Source organism: Capricornis sumatraensis, chromosome 11 (genome assembly GCF_032405125.1).
Source record: "Capricornis sumatraensis isolate serow.1 chromosome 11, serow.2, whole genome shotgun sequence".
Classification (NCBI taxonomy): domain Eukaryota; kingdom Metazoa; phylum Chordata; class Mammalia; order Artiodactyla; family Bovidae; genus Capricornis; species Capricornis sumatraensis.
Genome location: NC_091079.1, coordinates 58,865,167 through 58,887,276, shown reverse-complemented (window position 1 = coordinate 58,887,276; position 22,110 = coordinate 58,865,167). Strand labels below are relative to the sequence as shown.

Below are 22,110 nucleotides of genomic sequence, written 5' to 3'. Positions count from 1 at the left end.
GACCACATTTTAAACTGGGACATCATCCGGATTCTTGGAGCAAAGCCTGGATTCTCAAAACGGCCTGTTGTTTTCCAGTTGCTAAGTCACGTCCGACTCTTGGGAACCCCCAAATGGACTGCTCTTCACTAAATGCTGTGCCCTTAATCATAGCCTGCCATCATTTTACCACAAACACTTTGTGTACCTGTCCCAGTCGGGGCTTGTGGCAGGGGCTGGGTTCCTTCACTGTCATTGACTCTGTAGCTTGAAACAATGGGCGTCCTCCCTTTGGATGACACTGCCCTTTGTGACTCTAAGTTGTAGAATTTTGCCCACTTCTCATCAGCACTACGTCCTTAAGTCCTGATTGTCCTTAATGAGTTTCCACGGAGTTCATAAGCTTAATGCACTGTCTGTGGTTCCCTGCTTCCCTCCTTATACTCTTACTTGAGAGATTTCTCTTAAATCCAATTTACTTAACTATCACTCTGCTACAGATGACTCTCCAAGTGACAGTCCATTTCTGACCTGGCCCTCAAGCTACAGACCGCGTTCCCGATAACTCACCAAAGTGAAAATTAAAATAATAATAGGGGCTAGTATTTGTTCAGTGCCATAGAGTTTACAAATTACTCTCGTATCACTTTCCTTAAGGACACGATGGGATTTATTCATACACCCAGTGATTTACATGTCCCTCCTGCCCTCTGTTGAGGTTCTGGAGGAAGAGGTTCTATTCTTTGCTCCTTTGTGATGCCCTGTTTCCTTTCAGTTTATTCTTGGTACAGTTCCCTCTTAGCTCACATGGGAAATGTTTGCCATCAGTTATCTCTTTTCTCTCCTGGGTCTTCAATCTCAATATTCCTTCTGCCAACAAAAGTGTTCACCACACCCAACCTCCCCATTCTCCAGATGACCTCCCTTCAACCTTGACTCCCTTGACAAGATGGCCTCTTTCTTGAACTTGCTTTCTTCACTTCATTACACTCAATTCTCTCCTCATTACTATCAAGTGTCCACACCCACCACACTCCTGAAGCTCAGCTCTTAAAAGCTATACAGCTTCAAGGCAGTGCCTGCAAATGTGGATTTACGCTTTCAAAACGGAACTATTTCTTCCAAATAAAAAACTGGGAGAGGACAGCCTCTTCATCTCTACTCTAATCCCCTTTCAAACCAGGCTTTGGCCTCTTCTAATTTGGAAGAAAAGACACTACAGCCCAAATTCAAAGAAAAGGAACAAAATTTAACTCTTTGCTGTGGAGTTTCCAGAGCCTAACTCCTCAAGATATAAGGGCAATTTCAGAGATTCCCTAGGGTAACTCTGATATGAGGTTACCACCCCAGGTACAGATTTTAGAACTTCTCTAGGGCAATGTTCTATGCTAATGTATCTCTTAATTGTAAACATAAATAATCTCCTCAAAATTTAACCTTATTTACCTCTCTGCAGCAGTCCACACATGAGTGCACTTTTTTATAACATCTTTTTACTTAGTACATTAAACATTACTTTTTATGTTTCATTTCTACCTCTCTAACCATTCTTATGAAGTCTATTTTACTCCATTTTTCTTCTTTCATTTTTCCCTTAAAAATGAGTTTCCTCCAGATTTTTATCTTCAACCCCTTTCTTACATGATGCAGTCTCTCAGGAGACTTGTCCATAAACCCATTCTGAACCCCAGGTCTATATATTCTATTGCTTAGCAGGCATTTCCATCTGAATGTACGAAAGATATCTTTAACAAATTTATCCAAATTTCAACATCTTGACTTTGTTCTTCCTCCAGTTCCAAAGTGGAATTTAAGTGCAAGCTCTGATATAAAAGTAGTAGTAGGGTTCTCTGTCCTTTCTCATATAACAAAGTCACCTTCTCACAGTCACTCAAGTCAAAAATCTCAGTCATTTTTGACTCATTTATAACATTTCATGTCCTATATTTCAGACTTCCTGGATATCTCAAAATCTTATTTCTACCACATCTTTTTTATTTGATCTATTATACTTCTTTCTACTCATCCTGTCTTATCCATCTCAGGCAAATTTATTTTATTGTAAAGACCTTCCAAACGCCAGTTTTCCTTCAGTTCATGTTACATGGTCATCACAGGATACCTTTGGTTCTTAACTCTGGGACTGATTTCTGATATTGAGGCCCAGGAGGAAGAAAGAGAGAAGAATTATGTTACAGGCTTTTAAAAGTTTTGCACAGAAGGGGTTAATGTTCTTTTTGCTTACATTTCATTGGCTGAAGACAATCATAAGGTCCAGCTTTACGTTAATGAATTAGGCATTACAATTTTCCCTCGGGGACAGACCCAGAAGGAATACATTGGGTAGACACACAACCAGTAGGAAAGGGCAGTGAATATTTTGAACAAATACTGCAATATACTTTATACTTTGAAACGATTCTAATGATTCTGTTCTTTATTTACTTGGAATTCTATCTACCATTTAAGGTGATCTCATCCACACCTGTGTCTTCAACAATCACTTACACCTTGAAGGGTAGTCAAGTCTATATCTCTAGGCCAGATACCTCATCCAAGTTTTGGACTTCTAGCCAAATACTATCAGCAAGGTCTATGTAGGTTTGCCATAGGCAATTCAATTTCAGCAAATCTCCACGTATACATTCTTTCTTCCAATCTGTTTTACATTTGTTCTTACATTTCTTATTTTGATCAATATTATATTAAAGCCCAAATCATATGATAGTTTAATTGTGTTGTTTATTAAACTATTTTCCCCCAGCCCACCCCCACCTCACAAGATAGTGAGCTCCTGGAGGTTAGGGACTGTATTTTGGGCTTCCCAGGTGGCCCTAGTGGTAAAGAACCTATCTGCCAATGCAGGAGACATGAGATATGGATTTGATCCCTGGGTTGGGAAGATACCCTGGAGAAGGGCATGGCAACCTACTCTAGTATTCTTGCCCGGAGAAGCCCATGGACAGAGGAGCCTGGCAGGCTGCAGTCCATGGGGTCACAAAGAGACACAACTGAAACAAATTAGCATTTCACCCCAGTACCCAACTTTATGCCTGGTTCCTAACAAACGCTTGGTAAATATTGCTTTGTTGAATAAAGAAGAATGAACGCCTTGTTAAATGGTGTTTCCAGTTGCCCTCCCTCAGATCATTCTCTACAACGTCACTGTATTTCTTTTCTGAAATTCAGAACGCATTTAATGCTTCCTATTAAATGGTGAATGGAAGACTCCTCAGCATGGCAAATGGTGCTCACAGCTAAGCATCTTGGGCTTTCCCCTTTCAGCTGCATTTTCAATCACTTTTCTCCTCGACCCCAGCCCCTATGCACCCAATGGTATTTCCCCGATACGCTATTTCTCTGCACCTTCCTACTGCCTTTATCCAAAATGACTTGACTTCATCTCTCCTCATCATCTTGGTTTTTTCTTCCTGCTCAAATTCTAAGTACCAGCGGAGTCAAATGTCAAGTCACTTAAAAAAATTCTTCCTGCTGGGTTTTTTTTATGGCCCTGGCAAAATTAATTTTAGTTTCTTCTTATTGTTCCCACTTTATTATATGGTTATACCTATTTTTAAGATTTGTTACATAGTATCACACTTATTTAATTGCTAGTGTCTCTCAACACAGAATATATATATTTATACATACAGCATTTTTTTTCTATAAGTCTCAGCATTTTCAAATATCATCAATACTAAATGAACCAAGTATAACAATTAAGTTGCCAAACTGACACTCAGGATTTCTGGGAAATACACCCACCAGTCAATATGTGGTATCTGAGTAATGTTACTGTGTTCCAGTTAAGCATGGCCAGTAGCAGTTGCACATGTGCAGTGTGGCTCTGTGTTGAAGCCGTGGGGTGGGGTGGGGGTCTGCAAGCTGTGCACACTACCCTCGGGGCCCATTCATGTTCAGGTCTCCAGGAAGACCAGTGCTCAGGGTTCTTCTTCACTCAAGGTAGGAGATTTTTAGAAGCCCTTGGCTGTGGCGATTCTGCCCCCTGATTTCTAGCAAGATCTGAGCCTCGGTCCGTGAGAACGCTTTTGCTGCTTTTGACCAGCTGCAACCCAGAGTCACCTCTGATCGCCAACATCTCCTCCATGCTCTCCAGCCTGAAGTTCGTCTCAGTCATGTCTGACTCTTTGCAACCCCATGGGCTGCAGCATGCCAGGCTTCCCTGTCCTTCACCATCTCCCGAAGCTTGCTCAGACTCATGTCCACGGAGTCGGTGATGCCATCCAACCATCTTGTCCTCTGTCATCCCTTTCTCTTTCTGCCTTCCAGCTTTCCCATCACCAAGGTCTTTTCCAATGAGTCGGCTAAAGGGTACTAAAAAACCTCAATTGATCAGTTAAAATTAGGTGTGAATTTAGGAGAAGGAATTAGAAAAGTCCCAATCCCCATGGTTCTGGACATTTTCAGTAATGCACTTCTGGCTGAACACAGATTAAAGAAATTAGATGGTAGTGATCAAGGTTTGGGCATTGGTAAAGTATGCATACCAGAGAACTAGTAAATCAAAGCTGGACCTCAAAAGAGCATTCAAGATAAGCCATGTACAGGACTGCTCTTATGGTCCAATGGTTAAGACTCTGCCCTTTCAGTGCAGGGGGCCTGGGTTCCCTCCTTGGTCAGGGAACTAAGATTCCAAATACTAGGGAGCAACTAAGTCTATACCGCTGCAGCAAAGACCCCATCACAGCCAAATAAATAAATAATTAAATATTAAAAAAAAAAAAAAAAAGATGAGCCATGTGTCAACAGAATCAGGTGTGTCTTTCTGAAAGCCAATTGTGAGACTATGTCTAAAAATTTCCCTTGCAAATAAACTGTATTAATATGAAGTAAATCAGACCTGAGCATCACGACTGATATTCATTTGTAAAAGTCTCATTAATGCCAATAGGCACCAGGTCATTTTTTTCCATATCTTCATATAAATGTGTCTGAGTATAGAATTATACCATTTTGATACCCTTAGGCAAACAAACCTTTGAAGTTTGCTTAAAATAATTTCTGCTATTGCTATAATTGTCCTTTTAATTCACATTCAGTAACTTATTTGCATATAAAAATTGCAAATGTCTGACAACAATCACAAACAGAGAATATAACAAAGAAGATCAATTTTAGATTTAAAAAGAATCTAAATTCTGTGAATAGATTCGGGTAGCAATTATAATGTGAAATAGCATCAATTAAAATACTTAACATTGGTTAATAATCAATACGTATTATAATATGAAAATGCTGTAATTTCCCAGAGCAGCACTGACATTTAGATACAAGGCTAGTCCGTTAAAGCAATGGTAATAAACATCATGGGACTTCAAATAATTCTATTATTGAATAAAATTTGTATACTGAGTACAGTGTTTGAAATTATACCTGCTGCTGTTGCTAAGTCGCTTCAGTCATGTCTGACTCTGTGCGACCCCATAGATGGCAGCCCACCAGGCCCCGCCATCCCTGGGATTCTCCAGGCAAGAACACTGGATTGGGCTGCCATTTCCTTCTCCAATGCATGAAAGTGAAAAGTGAAAGTGAAGTCGCTCAGTCGTGCCGACTCTTAGCGACCCCATGGACTGCAGCCTACCAGGCTCCTCCATCCACGGGAATCTCCAGGCAAGAATACTGGAGTGGGGTGCCATTGCTTTCTCCGTGAAATTATACCTAGTTTGTAGTAATAGGAAACAAAATAATGGTGGATCCCAGATTCCCTGATATGACATAGAAAACTAAAACAAACAAAACAAAGCAGGACACATCTAGAATTTAATAGGATAAATGACAAAATTCTTCATAATGTGGTGTACATAATTTAGGAATGTATTTTGGGGGAGAGTTTTCTGGAGCTGTGATGAGGAAGGGAGAAAGCGTGATTATTTCAGATAAGTTAGTACAGGGAAGGTAGTCAGAAGTAGAGGCGGTTGGTGTCATAGCCACTTACTCACCATATGCTCAGCCCATCTCAAGTCTCCTTTCTCTAAATCCTCATTCTTTTGAACTTACGGTTGCCAGGAGGGGAGGATAGGGGTGGGGGGCAGGGATAGTTAGGGAGCTTGGGATCGACATGTACACACTGTTATATTTAAAATGGATAACCAACAAGGACGTACTATATAGCACAGGGAACTCTGCTCAATGTTATATGGCAGCCTGGATGGGAGGGGAGTTTGGGGGAGGATGGATACATGTATGTGTATGGCTGAGCCCTTTTGCTGTCTACCTGAAACTGTCACAACACTGTTAACCAACTATTCTCCAACATTAAACAGAAAGTTAAAAAACAAAAACAAAAACAACCCTTCCTTCATTCTGTCCAATACAAAGGTAGGACACAACTTTGGAGCATCAGTTATTTTCATAAAAAGGGGTCAATATTATACGAAAAATAATACTTGTGCATTTGAATGGGATATGGCAGAGATTTTGACTTAACTAGATTAAAGAAGTATTAAAATTATGCTCACATTTTATCTGATAATAGGTTACTTCAAATAAAGATTCTTGAAGATTCACTTAATTTTTCTTTTTTCTTTTTCTACACCTTTATTCTCAAAAAGATTATAAATTAAGAGGTCATATCAGATGAAGCTAAACTTGATAAGCCAGGTAAAACCTAAGGCTCTTGAAATTTAAAAAAATTATGAAATGATAAGTTTTTGTTAGTCTTGTATTAAAAACAACTTACAATTTGGAAAAATATAAACAAACAATTTATGAATGAACTATATGGTCAGTCATCAGGCAGAGAAGAAAAACACTTTACATACAAATGGTTACACAGATCTAACTGCACATTCTTTTTCATTTTGATTTCAGCTAATGTTCTTTTCCTGATTTTTATAGTTTTTTCTTTTTTTTTTTTTTTTTTAACTTGACATGAGCCTTCTGCTTTCAGGTTAAGGAAATATTCCTGAAAGTTTATGAATCAGCCCTCTGTCATGAGCATTTATAGAGAGATTAAGAAACATTCATGGCATAGGCTTATACTCATCAATTGAAAACTTAGACTCTTTCAACAAATTTTGAGAAACCTGGTGAAAATTAGCATATCGAATGTGGTGTTATTTCAAGTCAGTAGGCCAGAGTGCTGGAGCAAATGGATACGAAATGGATAATGGCTCAGCTACAGTGAACTAACACACTGTCTTTCACAAAGCAGTGGCCATTGGGGCTCTTCTCTGCGTGGTGAACCAAGGCCGGCTCTTTCCTCTGTGCCTCTTCCATCACTTGAATTTCTGTCTCCATCTGCTTCCTGCTAGAGGCAGGAGAAAGAGAGTGTGGAAGACAAACCTGCTTGTTCTACACTGTTAAGTAGTAGAATGCAGCCCTGGATGGAATCACCAACTCAATGGACATGAGTTTGAGCAAACTCTAGAAGACGGTGAAGGGCGGGGAGCCTGACGTGCTACAGTCCCTGGGGTTGCAAAGAGTCAGACATGACTGAGCGACTGAACAACATTCATTTTCCAGTCGCTAGAAATAAGTCATATAAAATTGCTTTGCTGCACGGGGCTTGAGGACTGTAGTCCCTGGTGAGGCAGCTGCTTTTCAGCCACAAGTGTTCATGTCCTATGGACGGAAGAACAGATTTGGGGGAACAGTTAGCATCCTGCTCTAAGTACCTACCTCTGCACTAAGCTTCTGCACTTAAAATGTACTGATCTTACTTTGGCAAACTGTTTAATCTCAGTGCTTAAACCTCTATGGGTAAGTTATACTTTCATCATTTGCAAATCTTCCATGCTTATAGTGGATGTGTTCCACAATAAATAGCAAGTTGATTTGATATAGTTAATGACCACAGTTGATTTCAATAAGTGATTACTTAATTTCTTCTTGGAGATAAAGTAGTGATTTAGATTTTACATTTGTATATTTTATAAAATAAATATATATTAGATGTTTTATAAAATAAATTTATATTTAACACTTTTCTGGACATTGATATACAGTAGCAAATAAGACATAAAACTTATATTCTGATAGAGACACCAACAATGAAACACATATGAAAATAAGGAAATATAAAGAAGCAATATACCCAGATAGTGATAATTGTCATGAAAGAGAGTGAATGGTTAAGGCAAGTAACATTAGGGAGTTGGTTAGAGAGATCCCCTGAAAAAATGTGGCAGTTACGTGATGATGCGCATGATGAGAAGGTGTCAGCCACACAAACGTCCAAGTGGAAATTTTCAAGGTAATGAGGATGGCAACTGGAAGGAAGGCAATAGTGTTGAGCTGGGAGCATTTATCACAGGTGCCCAAGAACAGTGAACTGGAGCACAGTGATCCATGGGTAAGAGAGGCAGACAGAAGGACTATTTAGTGTCCTTCTGAATAAATTTCATTTATTCTGTTTGGAATAAGAAACCACTGAAAGGCTTTAAGCAGGAGAGTGGTATACTTTGATAAAACTTTAAGTTGCTGCCGCTTACAGATTTACAGGGAGATGTGAGATTAGATGTAACTGGAAGAATACATGGAGCTGTTAGAATGTACATCTAATCCATACTTGAGAAAGACTTGCTGGAGGAGGTAATATATTAGTTTGAGTTTTGAAGAATTCACTATTATTGGACAACTAAGGTGGGTAAAGCGTCTGCCTGCAATGCGGGAGACCCGGGTTCGATCCCTGGGTTGGGAAGATCTCCTGGAGAAGGAAACGGCAACCCACTCCAGTACTCTTGCCTGGAGAATCCCACGGACGAAGGAGCCTGGTAGGCTACAGTCCATGGGGTCGGCAAAGAGTCGGACACGACTGAGTGACTTCACTTTCACTTTCAAGGTGGGTAAACTGGTTCAAGAAGCAGACCAGGAGACAGCAGAGAGAATAAAAAATTATAAATCATTCTAGGGCAGAAAGTGAGGTCCAGGGGTGTAGCCAGAAGGACGATCATGAAGAGCTTTTGTATTACTCAAAAGTACCTGGACTTTATCTTCAAAACAATAGAACATTGGGAGGATTCAAGCAGAAGAGTAGCATAATTAAATTTTCCTCTTAATTTACTTCTTAAAATTGAAGCATAGTTGATTTATAATGTTGTGTTAGTTTCTATGGTACAGCAAACTGATTCAGATATACATGTATACCTCTATATATTCTTTTTATGATTCTTTTCCATTATAATTTATTATAAGATATTAAATATAATTCCCTGTGCTATGCAGTAGGTCTTTGTTGGTTTTCTATTTTATATATAGTAGTTTGTACTTGTTAATCCTAAAGTCTTATCAGTTTGCCTTTAGAATGAGCCCTCCTGATAGCCTGGGGAGTGTGTTTGGCACAGAGAGTATTATTGTTCAGTGGCTAAGTCGTGTCCAGCTCTCTGTGACCCATGGACTGCAGCCTGTGAGGCTTCCCTGTCCTTCACTGTCTCCCAGAGTTTGCTCAAACTCATGTCCATTAAGTTGGTGATGCTATCAAACCCATCTCATTTTCTTTCATCCCCTTCTCTTCCTGCCCTCAATCTTTCCCAAAATCAGAGTCTTTTCCAAAGAGTAGGCTCTTCTCATTAGGTGACCAAAGTATCAGAACTTCAGCTTTAGCAACAGTCCATCCAATGAATATTTGGGGTTGATTTCCTTTAGGGTTGACTGGTTTGATCTCCTTGCAGTCCAAGGGACTCTCAAGAATCTTCTCCAGCACCACAATTTGAAAGCATCAATTCTTTGGTGTTCAGCTTTCTTTATGGTCCAAATCTCATATTTACACATGATTACTGGAAAAACCATCAGTTTAGTTCAGTTCAGTAGCTCAGTCGTGTCCAACTATTTGCGACCCCATGGGCCTTGGTTGGCAAAGTGATGTAAAGCGTAAGCTAAGATCATGATTGTAGAGATGGAAATATTAAACACCATTATCTCATTTCTGGTCTTTTTCAGTGGAGAGAAAAAGGAGATGTCTAGAATATTTTCCAGTGTTGGGGTGGTTGTTTGGCATTTTCTAAGACAGAGAATACATGAAGAGAAGCAAACATGAGTTGAATCAGGAAAGAGGCTATAAAAGGGTAAAAGTCTTACAGTATAAAAGAGAAATCTCATTTGTATAAATATTTGATTTCTAAGAGTAAATAATATTGTGATAGTTGGAAAGTCATGCACAATAAAAAGTATTGAGTTGTTTCCATCAACTTGAAATCTAAGTATCTAAATAGTACAGTGTTAGGTACTTAAACTTATTGTCTTTATTAAAAATCAATTATATCTCATTAGCAACGTTTACAGAGCTGTATATGAGGATATTATAATCCATTAACTAGTTGGCAAATATTATACCTATTTGTTCAATATTATATTATCAACTTATTTATGATCACATAGAAAATAGCTAATATTTACTGAGCACATTGTATTAAAATCCAAGTGAACATTTTGGCCAACCCACTATTACCCTCATTTATCATATGAAGGCGAAGTTCAGAGAGGTTGTGTAATTTGCCCTTGATCACCAGCTAGTAAGTGGCAGGGGCAGGAATCCTACCCTTCTTGTGAACTAGAGCACAACACAGCCTCTATCACATTATTTTTTCTTGTAGCATGATGATTCATTGAGCTGTCTTCTTGGGGGCTCTTACTGTATGACAGGATGATTTAAGGCAAGCTATTAGCTTTGGAGTTAAAAAGAGTAAACTTGCTTTTTCATTTTAAGCAAACTTGACGCTGTTTTCATTAAAGACGGTAACAAAAGCAAAAGTCATCAGGGCTGGTTTCTCTGGTGGAAAAGACAAGAGTTTTGGAGTCTGTTGGTCTGAATTCAAATCCAGGCCAGCTCTTATGGACTATTTTATCTCAAGCAAGTTTCCTTTCCTCTCAGAATTCACATCTGCAAAATGAGGGCTCTATCCCATGTCAGTGCTGGTCACAGAGTAGGCCTTTAATAAACATTGTCAAATGCTTTTATAGATTAAGTGCATTAACCATTGAGTTGGAAGCAGAAATATTCAATTAACACTTTTTTCATCAAACATGAATCTAACATGTTGGTTGCAGAATTTTTCCTTTCCTTTCTGTCTAAATCAAGATAAAGCATTGTCTCTTTCCTGGTCTTGGTAAATTTGCCGGTCTTTTACTTGGCCCTCCCCTCACCCTATGATAAAAACTAAATTAATTCAGAGATGATAAGCCCACACCTTGAGAATCTTGGGGTGCCAGTGGCAGGGACTGGAATCCGCCCATGGGAGTGTGTTCATCCCCAGCTCCTTCTCACTTTCCACTTGGCTTTTTGCCCTTCTTTCCCATATGTTGGCTGTTCTTCTCATTTTGAGATCAGAGTTGACCTTTTTTGTAAGGTTAAAAAAAGCGTTAAAAGCCTCTGCCTTTTTACTGTCATACATTATTAGCTTTCTCATCCCATCAAATAAAAAAGCTGCATTCTCCTTTACCCAGTTCTTGTGACTGATGTATTTAAAGAAGGGATTTTTTTTTTCCTCCTCCATTTTCCTACAGTTTAAAAAAAAGAAAAAAAAAAGAAAAGAAAAGAAAACTAACATCATGAATTAATTTAACAAACGTAGTGAAATAGCTCTCTATCTCCATACAGAGCCCCCACCCACCCACTACAATTAAAAATTAATACTGAGTTGGCTTTGAGTCAATTACCCTAAAAATGCCAACATAAACACAAGATTAGAGTAGGATCTCTTTCATTGTCAAGTACATATAATTTAAATACTTCAGTGTATGTCAATGCATTAAGCAACATACAGATGGCAAAAAAGATATCACCACTGTATAAGACATACTTTTAAACTTTTTATTATGAGATAACTGTTGATTCACATGCAGTTTTGAGAGATAATACGGAGATATCCCATATACCCTTTATCTAATTTTCCACAAATATTTTCAAACAAAGTCATTTTTATTTGTGTGTGTCACTGCATGGTACTTTGATAGGTCCCATGTACTTGCTTTTGTTTGCAATTTGAAAAGAATTTCTTCAGTGTCAATACAGTTTTTGCCTTCTCAGCAGTCAGCTGCTCACAAATATTAGTTTCTTTGTTCTTAGAGAATATTCTTGGAAAAAAGAATATTAAGAACTCAATATCAAAACATTTAAAGTATTGAAAAATTGAATATTTAAATATTCTAATAAAGTACTTTGCCCCCTCTAAAATATCCCTGTTACTTATTATGCAAAGCACATAGAAAGTTCTCAAATATCGCTGTATTACCATTGAGTCTTGCACTGTAGCTTATTGTATGCATGTGCTTACTTGCATGTGTGTGGGTGTGTGTATTCGGTTACTTTAATTTGTAGATTGTAAATTGGGTGTGTATTTAATGTGGTTGTCTCCATTACTTTTATTGTGACATTTATTTTATTGAATTTTCTATAGGCTTAGAATGCTCTCCAAAGATTCAGACCTTTTGAGACCAACAAACTAAATGACACATTTTTCTAAATAAAAGGGTTAAAAATCTCCTCAGAATTCTACAGTGTTTTCCATGATTTAATCATAAAACTAAATTATCATGGTGACAGCTTTCCATATCCGGTTCCTCTGAGTCTCTTTAAATTAATTCAACACCATTACAATTCTGGGAAGCTAGAGGCTGTGACTTAAGAGTCCAATTAAAAACATAAAATAATTTAACTATTGATAAAAAGATAATCCTAGGAAGTTCATTTTCATGGGAATTATTAAAAACTTGATATATTCCACATGGGAATAATAATTTTATCTTACCTCAGGTAAGGAAACTAAATGGAAATAAATTAAATTGTAAGTACAACTAAAAAAAATGCCACCAAAAATATAATTTTGGATACTTAGACTAGTATTCTTGAGGATTGATGGAAATAATTCATGCTTTTCTTTCTAAGTTCAAAGTGGAAAAACAACCAAACGGTAAGCCCTGACATAACTTTCAGTTCAGTCAGTTCACTCGCTCAGTCGTGTCTGACTCTTTGCGACCCCATGAATCACAGCACGCCAGGCCTCCAATCGCCAGCTCCCGGAGTTCACTCAGACTCACATCCATAGAGTTGGTGATGCCATCCAGCCATCTTATCCTCTGTAGTCCCCTTCTCCTCCTGCCCCCAATCCCTCCCAGCATCAGAGTCTTTTCCAATGAGTCAACTCTTCGCATGAGGTGGCCAAAGTACTGGAGTTTCAGCATAACTTTAGCCTTGTGCTAAAGGCTAAACCAAAACCAAAACTACTGAATAGAAACCTCTCAGACTGGAAAAGTCTTCTAGATCAGTGAAAAAAGTAGACATGAATTTATAGGCCACTGGAGTTCTTAGTCATATTAATAGTTTAATAGTATGTGTAATAATTTGGTCTAAGTATTAAAAATGACAGCCTCGCTAATTGTTGTTGCTTTAGGTGCTATGTCACCTCAGATACTTTTGGGCCTCCATGGGCTGTAGCTCGCCAGGCTCCTCTCTCTGTCCATGGGATTTCCCAGACAAGAATACCTCAGTGGGTTGCCATTTCCTTCTCCAGGGTGTCTTCCCAACTCAGAGACTGAACCCATGTCTTCTGCATTAGCAGGTGGATTCTTTACCACTGAGCCACCAGGGAAACCTAACCGAATTAATTAGCTAGACAATAACTCACTTTCAGTTACAACCTTAGTGAAGCACTAGTTTATAATCTTCTTTATTAACTATTTGATAAATTCTTAACTAGTGGGGTTACAGATTTCTGTATTTTGACAGTAGATGTTGTCAGGAAATTGAAACTCTGCCGTTTTCTCTGTTTGACATAGAAAAAACGGACTCTCCTCTGGCTTGTGGCATGAGTACAGAGAAATGGAGAAAAGGAGAAAACAGTCATGGAAAGGCTCCCTGGGCTGAAGGGGAGAACTGTGCCAATGTTTCTGCTATTTAAAAAATATAACTTTTTGAATATTTCATGAATAAATAGGCTATTTGTCCAAAAATAATGTGTAAACAAAAATAACGACTTGTTCAACATTCACAGTTTAACTTAGACATTGGCAATGACCAAGTTTCTCATTGTGATCAGGAAAAAGAGGGTTTGATAAGCAAATGAATTGTGCCAGCACCTGCAATAAGGTGTGTCTGAGTGATAGTTGCTCAGTCATGCCTGACTCTTTGCAACCCCATGGACTGTATCCTGCCAGGTTCCTCTGTTCATGGAATTCTCCAGACAAGATTACTGGAGTGGATTGCCATTTCTTTCTCCAGGGGATCTTCCAGACCCAGGGATCCTGCATTGCAGGAGAGTCGTTACCATCTGAGCCACCAGGGAAGCCTACCATTAAAAGACATTTCTAAGTATAAAGACAGATCAACTTAAGTATCAGCAGATACATGCTTGACTTTATCTTTTAATCTATAAACAATACATTAGAATATGTAATTAATCCATACACCTTTTCCAAAGGAATACCCAAGACGGAAGTAGCAATAAAGTTACAAATGACAGTCATCAATCAGATGAAATAATTTAGACGAAGCTTTTCTCTCTCGAAGAGATGGGGACTGGACAAGTGGTCAGGAAGGAAATACAATGTTCTTTTAACTTTGTATGAAAAATAATGTTCAGTGCCACATTGCTGAACATAGTTCTATTTTTGCCAAATAAATCCTCTACTTCAAGTTACTATCCAAATGCTTTATTAAAACTCCGCTTCTGGCCTTTGTTTTGGAATCTGTTACTTTTGTTGCCACCTCCTGATTGCTGTCCTCTGAAGCTTGTACTTCTTTCCTGCTGTCCCTGACACCTTGATTCCCCTCGTGCTGTCCCCTGAAGCCTTGATTGCCTTCCCGCTGTCCTCGGAAGTTGTGATATCCTTCCTGTGGAGCTTCTAGCTCCAGTTGCTCCGTGGCCACAGAAAGCTGCCAGTGCTGTGAATCATGCCACTTTTCCTGTACTTCTGTTACTGATGCTGTAGGGATATAAAAGCAAACACCCTGCTTTCCTTTGAGAGAGACCATTCCCTTCACTTTGGAATCAATATCCTCACCCAGCTGCTCTTTAAGTTCTTTCCAAGCATAACTAATGTTTGGCATTTCAATTGTGCACCACAAGATCATGGTCACAAAGCCCGCTTCTGAGTTGATCAAGGAGCGCTGGTCTACTGACGTGGCCCCGGAAACATGGGCCAGGGCTGCTGCCAGGGCTTCCGCAGCTCCATTCTCCTCGATGAGCTTCTCTGCTGATTGCTTGAAGTGACTGGTCGCAGTGGGAGGCACAGAGCCCAAGAGCCTGATGGCATCTTTGCTAGAAGCTTTTATTATCTCTGTTGCAAAAGGAACACCTATTCATTTAAATTTAATTCCCGCTTTTTGCTCCACTTGGACTAACTGATATTCTTCTTTGTGCTGATAAAAGCAGATGCAAACTCTGGTTCTCCCAGCTCTACCTGTTCACCCAGAATGATGAATGTAGGATTCATCATCCTTTGGTGGAGAACTTTGAACAACCAGATCAACTTCGGGGATGTCTAACCCATATGCAGCAACACTGGTTCAACCAAAACTCCAAAATCACCATTTCTAAACCTTTCAGGGTGATTTCCCTTTGCTTCTGTGGAATGTCTCCGTGTAACTGGCAACATGTCTCCTAGTAACTAGATGTGTCTAGCAGCATATATTTCCAAATATTCATTTTAAGCCTCTCCTCATTTTTTACTTTGGCTATACTGCACTTGGGCACCACCACCCTGATTCACCTCCCATCTTCCTTTTTAATTGTTAGCTCCAAGGCAGCCTGAGTATTAAAGAAACTTATCTAGATTCTGAGGTCTCTTTGAGAGTCCAGGCTGGTGGCACAAGGGTGATGCTCTCAGGTTAACAAAATTACTGGACTTGATCAGACAGTCTGTAACAGAGTGTTGTAGAAGAGTGGTCAACAACCTGTTTTGGCACCAGGGATGGGTTCATGGAAGACAATTTTTCCATGGACCAGAGTGGCAGAGATGGTTTCAAGATGATCTAAGAGCATTACATTTATAGTGCATTTTGTTTCTATTATTACATTGTGCTATTCTGGCCATAATGCAAAATCAGATCATCAGACATTAGATTCTCATAAGGAGTGTGCAACCTAGATCCCTCACACTTTTAGTTCACAGTAGGATTCACAGTCCTATGAGAATTTAATGCCACTACTGATCTGACAAGAGGGGGAATTCAGGCTGTAAATACAGATGAAGCTTCATTAGCTTGCCCACCACTCACCTTCTACTGTGCAACCTGGTTCCTAACAGGCAGTGGACCCCTACCAATCCATGTCTGAGGATTGGGAACCCTGATTGTAGAAGAAAGTTCTAACAGAAACACAACAAGAAGCCCAGACAGGCAAGCAGTTAGCAGGAGAGAAAGTCACAAACAGTGAAAGGAGAGTCCAAACACTGGTCTAGGGTAGAGGCAGGGTTCCCATAGGTGAACTGGAGTTTCACAAGAATAAAGCTGCATCATTCAGGACCTAGACAGACAGTTGCAATCAATCTTTCAGTACTAAGATGGATGCAGAAGCCTATCAAGTTATATGAGATAAGAATCTCTTATCCCAATGGTGCACCTTAGGATGAATACCTTAGAAAATACTCTAGAAGTCTGGAATGTTGCTCTAGGGCTTTTTTTCTGTTGATTTCAGGGTAAGGTCAGTGGATAAAGAAGCTGAAACAATAAAAGAACTTTCTACCTTAAAATAGGATTGATCTAGAAAGTGGTGCAGAACATCTATCCTTGAGGGGAAGCAGATTTTTGAGTGGAACACAGGATTTGGAAGACAATGATATTTATTCGGGTGGGAGGAGAGTGAGATGAGAGCTGAGTTTGGGGTTTGCTATGGGAATCCAATAAGGTAGTATTTTAGAGTGCTTTGTCAATTATAAATAATCATTGTAATGAGCATTTATTAATACCTATTGCCCTATTTGGTCTTCCCTGGTGGCTCAGCTGGTAAAGAATCTGCTGCAATGCTCGAGACCTGGGTTCGATCCCTGGGTTGGGAAGATCCCCTGGAGAAGGGAAAGGCTGTCCACTCCAGTATTCTGGCCTGGAGTATTCCATGGACCAGTCCATGGGGTTGCAAAGAGTTGGACGTGCCCTAATACTTCAACTAACACTAGTTCCTTAAAGTAATAATTCTAATACACAAAGATGCACATATATTATTGTCAAAGGTACACAAATGATGTCAGTTTAACTTTATCTCATCCTTTCCCCTCCTCACATACTAAGTAGAAAATGCCTTTACACCTTGTTGAAGCTTATGAAATATGAGTTTTCTGCAGTGCCTCAATATTTATTTTAGGGTTTTGCTAATCTTTCTGGAGATTCCCAACATTGCTTTTAATTCTCAGCACTATTTTTATTTTTTTATAATGTTCTTTGATTTGTGGGACTTCCCTGGTGGTTCAAAAGATAAAGAATCTTCCTGCAATGCAGGAGACCAGGGTTTGGTCCCTGGGTCAGAAAGATCCCTTGAAGAAAGGAATGGCAACCCACTTCAGTATTCTTGCCTGGAGAATTCCACGGACAGCGGAACCTGGCAGGCTACAGTCCATGGGTTCGCAAAGAGCCTTACACGACTGAATGACTAACACTTTCACTTGGATTTGTACCTTTGATAATACTGGGCTATTGCCTGTTTTTGCTTCTCTTCCAAAGTTTGTCTTTTCTGATTCTCTCCCTGCTCCTGCTGCTGTAAAGATTTTGAATCTTTGCCTGTTTATTCCTCGCACTTCCTGCTCTCTCTCTGACCCCTTCAGCTCTCACCTTAAAAGCAAATCTCATCCTCTCACTTTTAACAGTGTCTTTCACCTCCTTTAGCACTACTTCCTGATCCCAGATAAAACCACAGCCTTTTGTAGAAAATGGTTCTGAATTCCTTTCCAATAATTGCATGGTTCAGAGAGTTACTTCTCTTTTCTGCAAGCAGGGATATAGCAGAGAGAAAGCTAGGGTTATTGTGATATTTTGAGTTCCAGAATTCTTAGGGATCTATTTAAAATTGTTATGAATCTTCATACTGGGGTGGGTTGCCATTTCCTTCTCCAGGGAATCTTCCTGACCCAGGAATCAAACCTGGGTATCCTGCATTGCAGGCAGATTCTTAACTGTCCGAGCATTCAGTAAAGCCCCTACAAGAAAGAAAGTGCATATACATACATACTATTTTTTCATGTAATTTTAAGTGGTGTACACCTTAAGCAATGTATGAATCTACTACTTTTGCCCAAGGGCATTTCTACCTTAGGTTAAGAATTTTCTTATAGAAAAGAAAAAATACTGTGGGCTTTGTAGGTACACCAAGTACAAGTCTTAATTTTGACTGAGTGACTCTAAAATAAACATTTCACTGGACTGAAGTTTCTTATTCTGTAAAATAAGATGAACAATATTTATTTTCTGAGGTGTTGAGAATTAGAGATAATTCAATAATATCATGACATCAAGAAATCCTTCCATAAACATTGTATCATTATTTAAAAAAAATTATCCAAACACTTTCTGTGGGACTTTCTTGCTTCACATCAAGATAACAGTATTGAGTGTACAGTGAACTAAATTAATATTATATACAAGAAACTGCCCTGCTGGCACCTTTTTCTCTAGATTTGTGCTGTGTGCTTTTGCTAGCTTTTATTCATCAGTGCATCAATCATCAGTGCTCGTGTGTGTTGGTTATGTAAATAATAAGCAATGTTGACTCCAGTTTGTGAAAAAGTCTTAAGATCTTTCTTGCAAAAATGAAGGAGGATTTCTTAACCGAGTCTAAACAGAGAATTTCTGCATCTAAACTTTGTTCTTTTCACTCTCTTTTTTAAAGATTATTTCTTTGGCTGTGTCAGGTCTTAGTTGCAATATGTGGACTTCTCTCTAGTTGCAGTGCAAAGGCTTAGCTGCCCCATATGGCATGTGGGATCTTAGTTCTCTGACCAGGGATCAAATCCATGAACCTTGCATTGGAAAGCAGATTCTTAACCACTGGACTACCAGGGAAGTCCCTAGGCTTTTACGTCTTAATTAAGATGTGGAGCATGACTTTGACCTTTGTTTAATGGAAGGTCATAATAGTTAAGCATACAGGTTTATTCTCTGACAGACCTATGTTGATATTCTGTCTTGGAAACTTATTGTTATGCACACTTAGCCAAATCACGAAACCCCTCAGAGGCTCAATGTCCTTAACTGTAAAGTGTGGGGATCATCTCTAACTTGCAAGATTGTTGTAGGATTTAAGTAAAGGTACTAACTTATGTGGTGTGCTTAGCCAAATGACTGGCACATGCTAGTTGCTCAATAAACAATGATTATAATTACTGTATCTGCATCACCTTAACTCCAATAACTGACATAGTTTCACAACGATGTAGGTTGCAGGGTTTTATTTTATTTTTAAATGAGTAGTTCAGGTATGGGCTGCCCTGCATCTATTAATTGATAAATGCCATTAAAAACAAGAAAACTAATTATGTCAATTAAATGATCAGTTGCTAACAAAGGATCTCATCAGGCATGATTTCCAGATATTTTCTGACAGTAATCTAGGGCTGAAGCATTTCAACTAGAAGGATTCATTTTTTTTTCCAAGTCCTATATCAAGAATAGTTACTACACAGAGAAAACTCAAAATTAATTTTAAATAAATTCTGTACAAGTGTTTCTAGAGCAAATCTAAAATTTTAGAGGAACTAAAAACCATCTTGATGAAAGTGAAAAAGGAGAGTGAAAAAGTTGGCTTAAAGCTCAACATTCAGAAAACTAAGATCATGGCATCTGGTCCCATCACTTCATGGGAAATAGATGGGGAAGCAGGGGAAACAGTGTCAGACTTTATTTTTTTGGGCTCCAAAATCACTGCAGATGGTGATTGCAGCCATGAAATTAAAAGACGCTTACTCCTTAGAAGGAAAGTTATGACCAACCTAGATAGCATATTCAAAAGCAGAGACATTACTTTGCCAACAAAGGTGGGTCTAGTCAAGGCTATGGTTTTTCCAGTGAGCATGTCTGGATGTGAGAGTTGGACTGTGAAGAAAGCTGAGCTCCGAAGAATTGATGATTTTGAACTGTGGTGTTGGAGAAGACTCTTGAGAGTCCCTTGGACTGCAAGGAGATCCAACCAGTCCATCCTAAAGCAGATCAGTCCTAGGTGTTCATTGGAAGGACTGATGCTGAAGCTGAAACTCCAATACTTTGGCCACCTCATGGGAAGAGTTGAGTCATTGGAAAAGACCCTGATGTTGGGAGGGATTGGGAGCAGGAGGAGAAGGGGACGACAGAGGATGAGATGGCTGGATGGCATCACCAACTCGATGGACGTGAGTTTGGGTAAACTCTGGGAGTTGGTGATGGACAGGGAGTCCTGGCATGCTGTGATTCATGGGGTCGCAAAGAGTCGGACACGACTGAGCGACTGAACTGAACTGAACTGAAAGCAAATCTACAGTCAACATTTTATTTGTATAATGCATCCAACAGTTTCTGTTTCACAAAATTAATGATTTATGCTTTTATATAGATATACATTGGAGAAGGAAATGGCAACCCACTCCAGCATTCTTGACTGGGAAATCCCACAGACAGAGGAGCCTGGTGGGCTACAGTTCTCGGGTCGCAAAGAGTCAGACACAGCTGAAGTGACTTACAAGCACCCATGCACATACATGCATACACACATACATAGGTATTTATTTACCAATCAAGTGCTAAAAAAAATCTCAAAAAATGTCTTATTAAAGAGTATATCATTTTCTCAACTAGACATTACACAGCTATGGGGGAAACTGCATAATGTCTGCAAGTTTTTTCTCACTGTAGACTTTCTAATTATGGTGAATGAACACAAAATAGTTCAAAACTCAATTTGAAAATACTTACTTCCATTACCTGTCAGGAGTAATAGATTCAAAATGAAAACTCCTGATTTCACCAAATTAACAATCAAAAATAAATTGTCTTATTTTCTGCTGTTATCTTAATCAAATAATGTTATAAAATATTGCTCCATGACTCAAGGCCCATTATATAAAAATATGTAAGATTTTAGTGACCAATTCTCTGTTTAAATATTAATGTATGTGCACTTTGGTATGATTCCTTGTCCAATAAACTCTTAAGTTCTGGAGTGCATTTGTGGACACAATTCCACTTTTTATACATGCAATGTAATTTTTCAAAAAATTATTGTTATAAAACCACAGTGCTTTGCCTTCTCCTGCTGTTGACTCTAAAGTTATTAGTAAGTTCTTGAATATTTCCATGACACCTGACAAAAATGTCTATTTCCATAATGTCTATTGGAGTGAGATCTAGGTGCTCTGGAAGAAGTATTAGACAGAAACTGTGGTGAGTGAAGGGGAGAGCAAAGTTCATTTGTTTCCACAACTCTGTTGGAGCTGTTCAAGTAGTAATGAGTTAGAAAAAACTGTATGGGGTCAGTGTTTTTAGGTGATAATTGCCATTTGGCTAGAAAAGCAAGAGTGCTGCTACTTCACTGTTTTGGTTCTAGAACTTAGAAAGAGTTTTCACATTTGTGAATATTTTAATCAGTAGTTTAAAATTTGATTTTTTAATTTCAGAAAGTTCTAACACTATCTCATTCTCAGGTCTACGTTATGATACATGGGGTTTGCTAATAGAATGATGGTGATGAAGGTAGGATTCATAATTAAAATAAAATTATGTTAATGAACAAAGTTTAATAAACTCAGATTGTTTAGGCCTACAGATATAAAAATTTTAAAAACCAAAAATAGTAGTTAAGCATATGAATATTTATTCATTTAAAATTATTCCCAGGTCATGCTAGCGGTAAATAACCCTCCTACCAATGCAGGAGATGCAAGAGAAGCAATTGCCATCCCTGGTTAGGGAAGATCCCCTGGCGTAGGAAACCACACCCCAATTCAGTATTCTTGTCTGGGGAATCCCATGGACAGAGGAGCCTCTTGGCCTATAGTCCATAGGGTTTCCAATAGTCAAACACATTGAAGTGACTCAGCAAGAATGCAGGCATGCTTAAGCTCCACTTGAGTTTGTCTAAGCCCACTCTGCAGCAGGCTCACCATGGTATGACAGAGGGAAAAAATCAAGTAAAATTGGACTTACAGTTGACATCAGCAAGAGGAAGCTGAGTTTGATATAAAACAGAACTTCCAATTGTGAAGTTTATTAAGAATTTA

The 22,110-nt window shown here is 38.9% G+C and overlaps 1 pseudogene; it reads right to left on the bottom strand.

Moving 5' to 3' along the window:
- Positions 1-14,560: 14,560 nt before the first annotated feature.
- On the bottom strand, positions 14,561-17,827 carry LOC138088322 (nucleolar RNA helicase 2 pseudogene; annotated as a pseudogene).
- Positions 17,828-22,110: the final 4,283 nt, after the last annotated feature.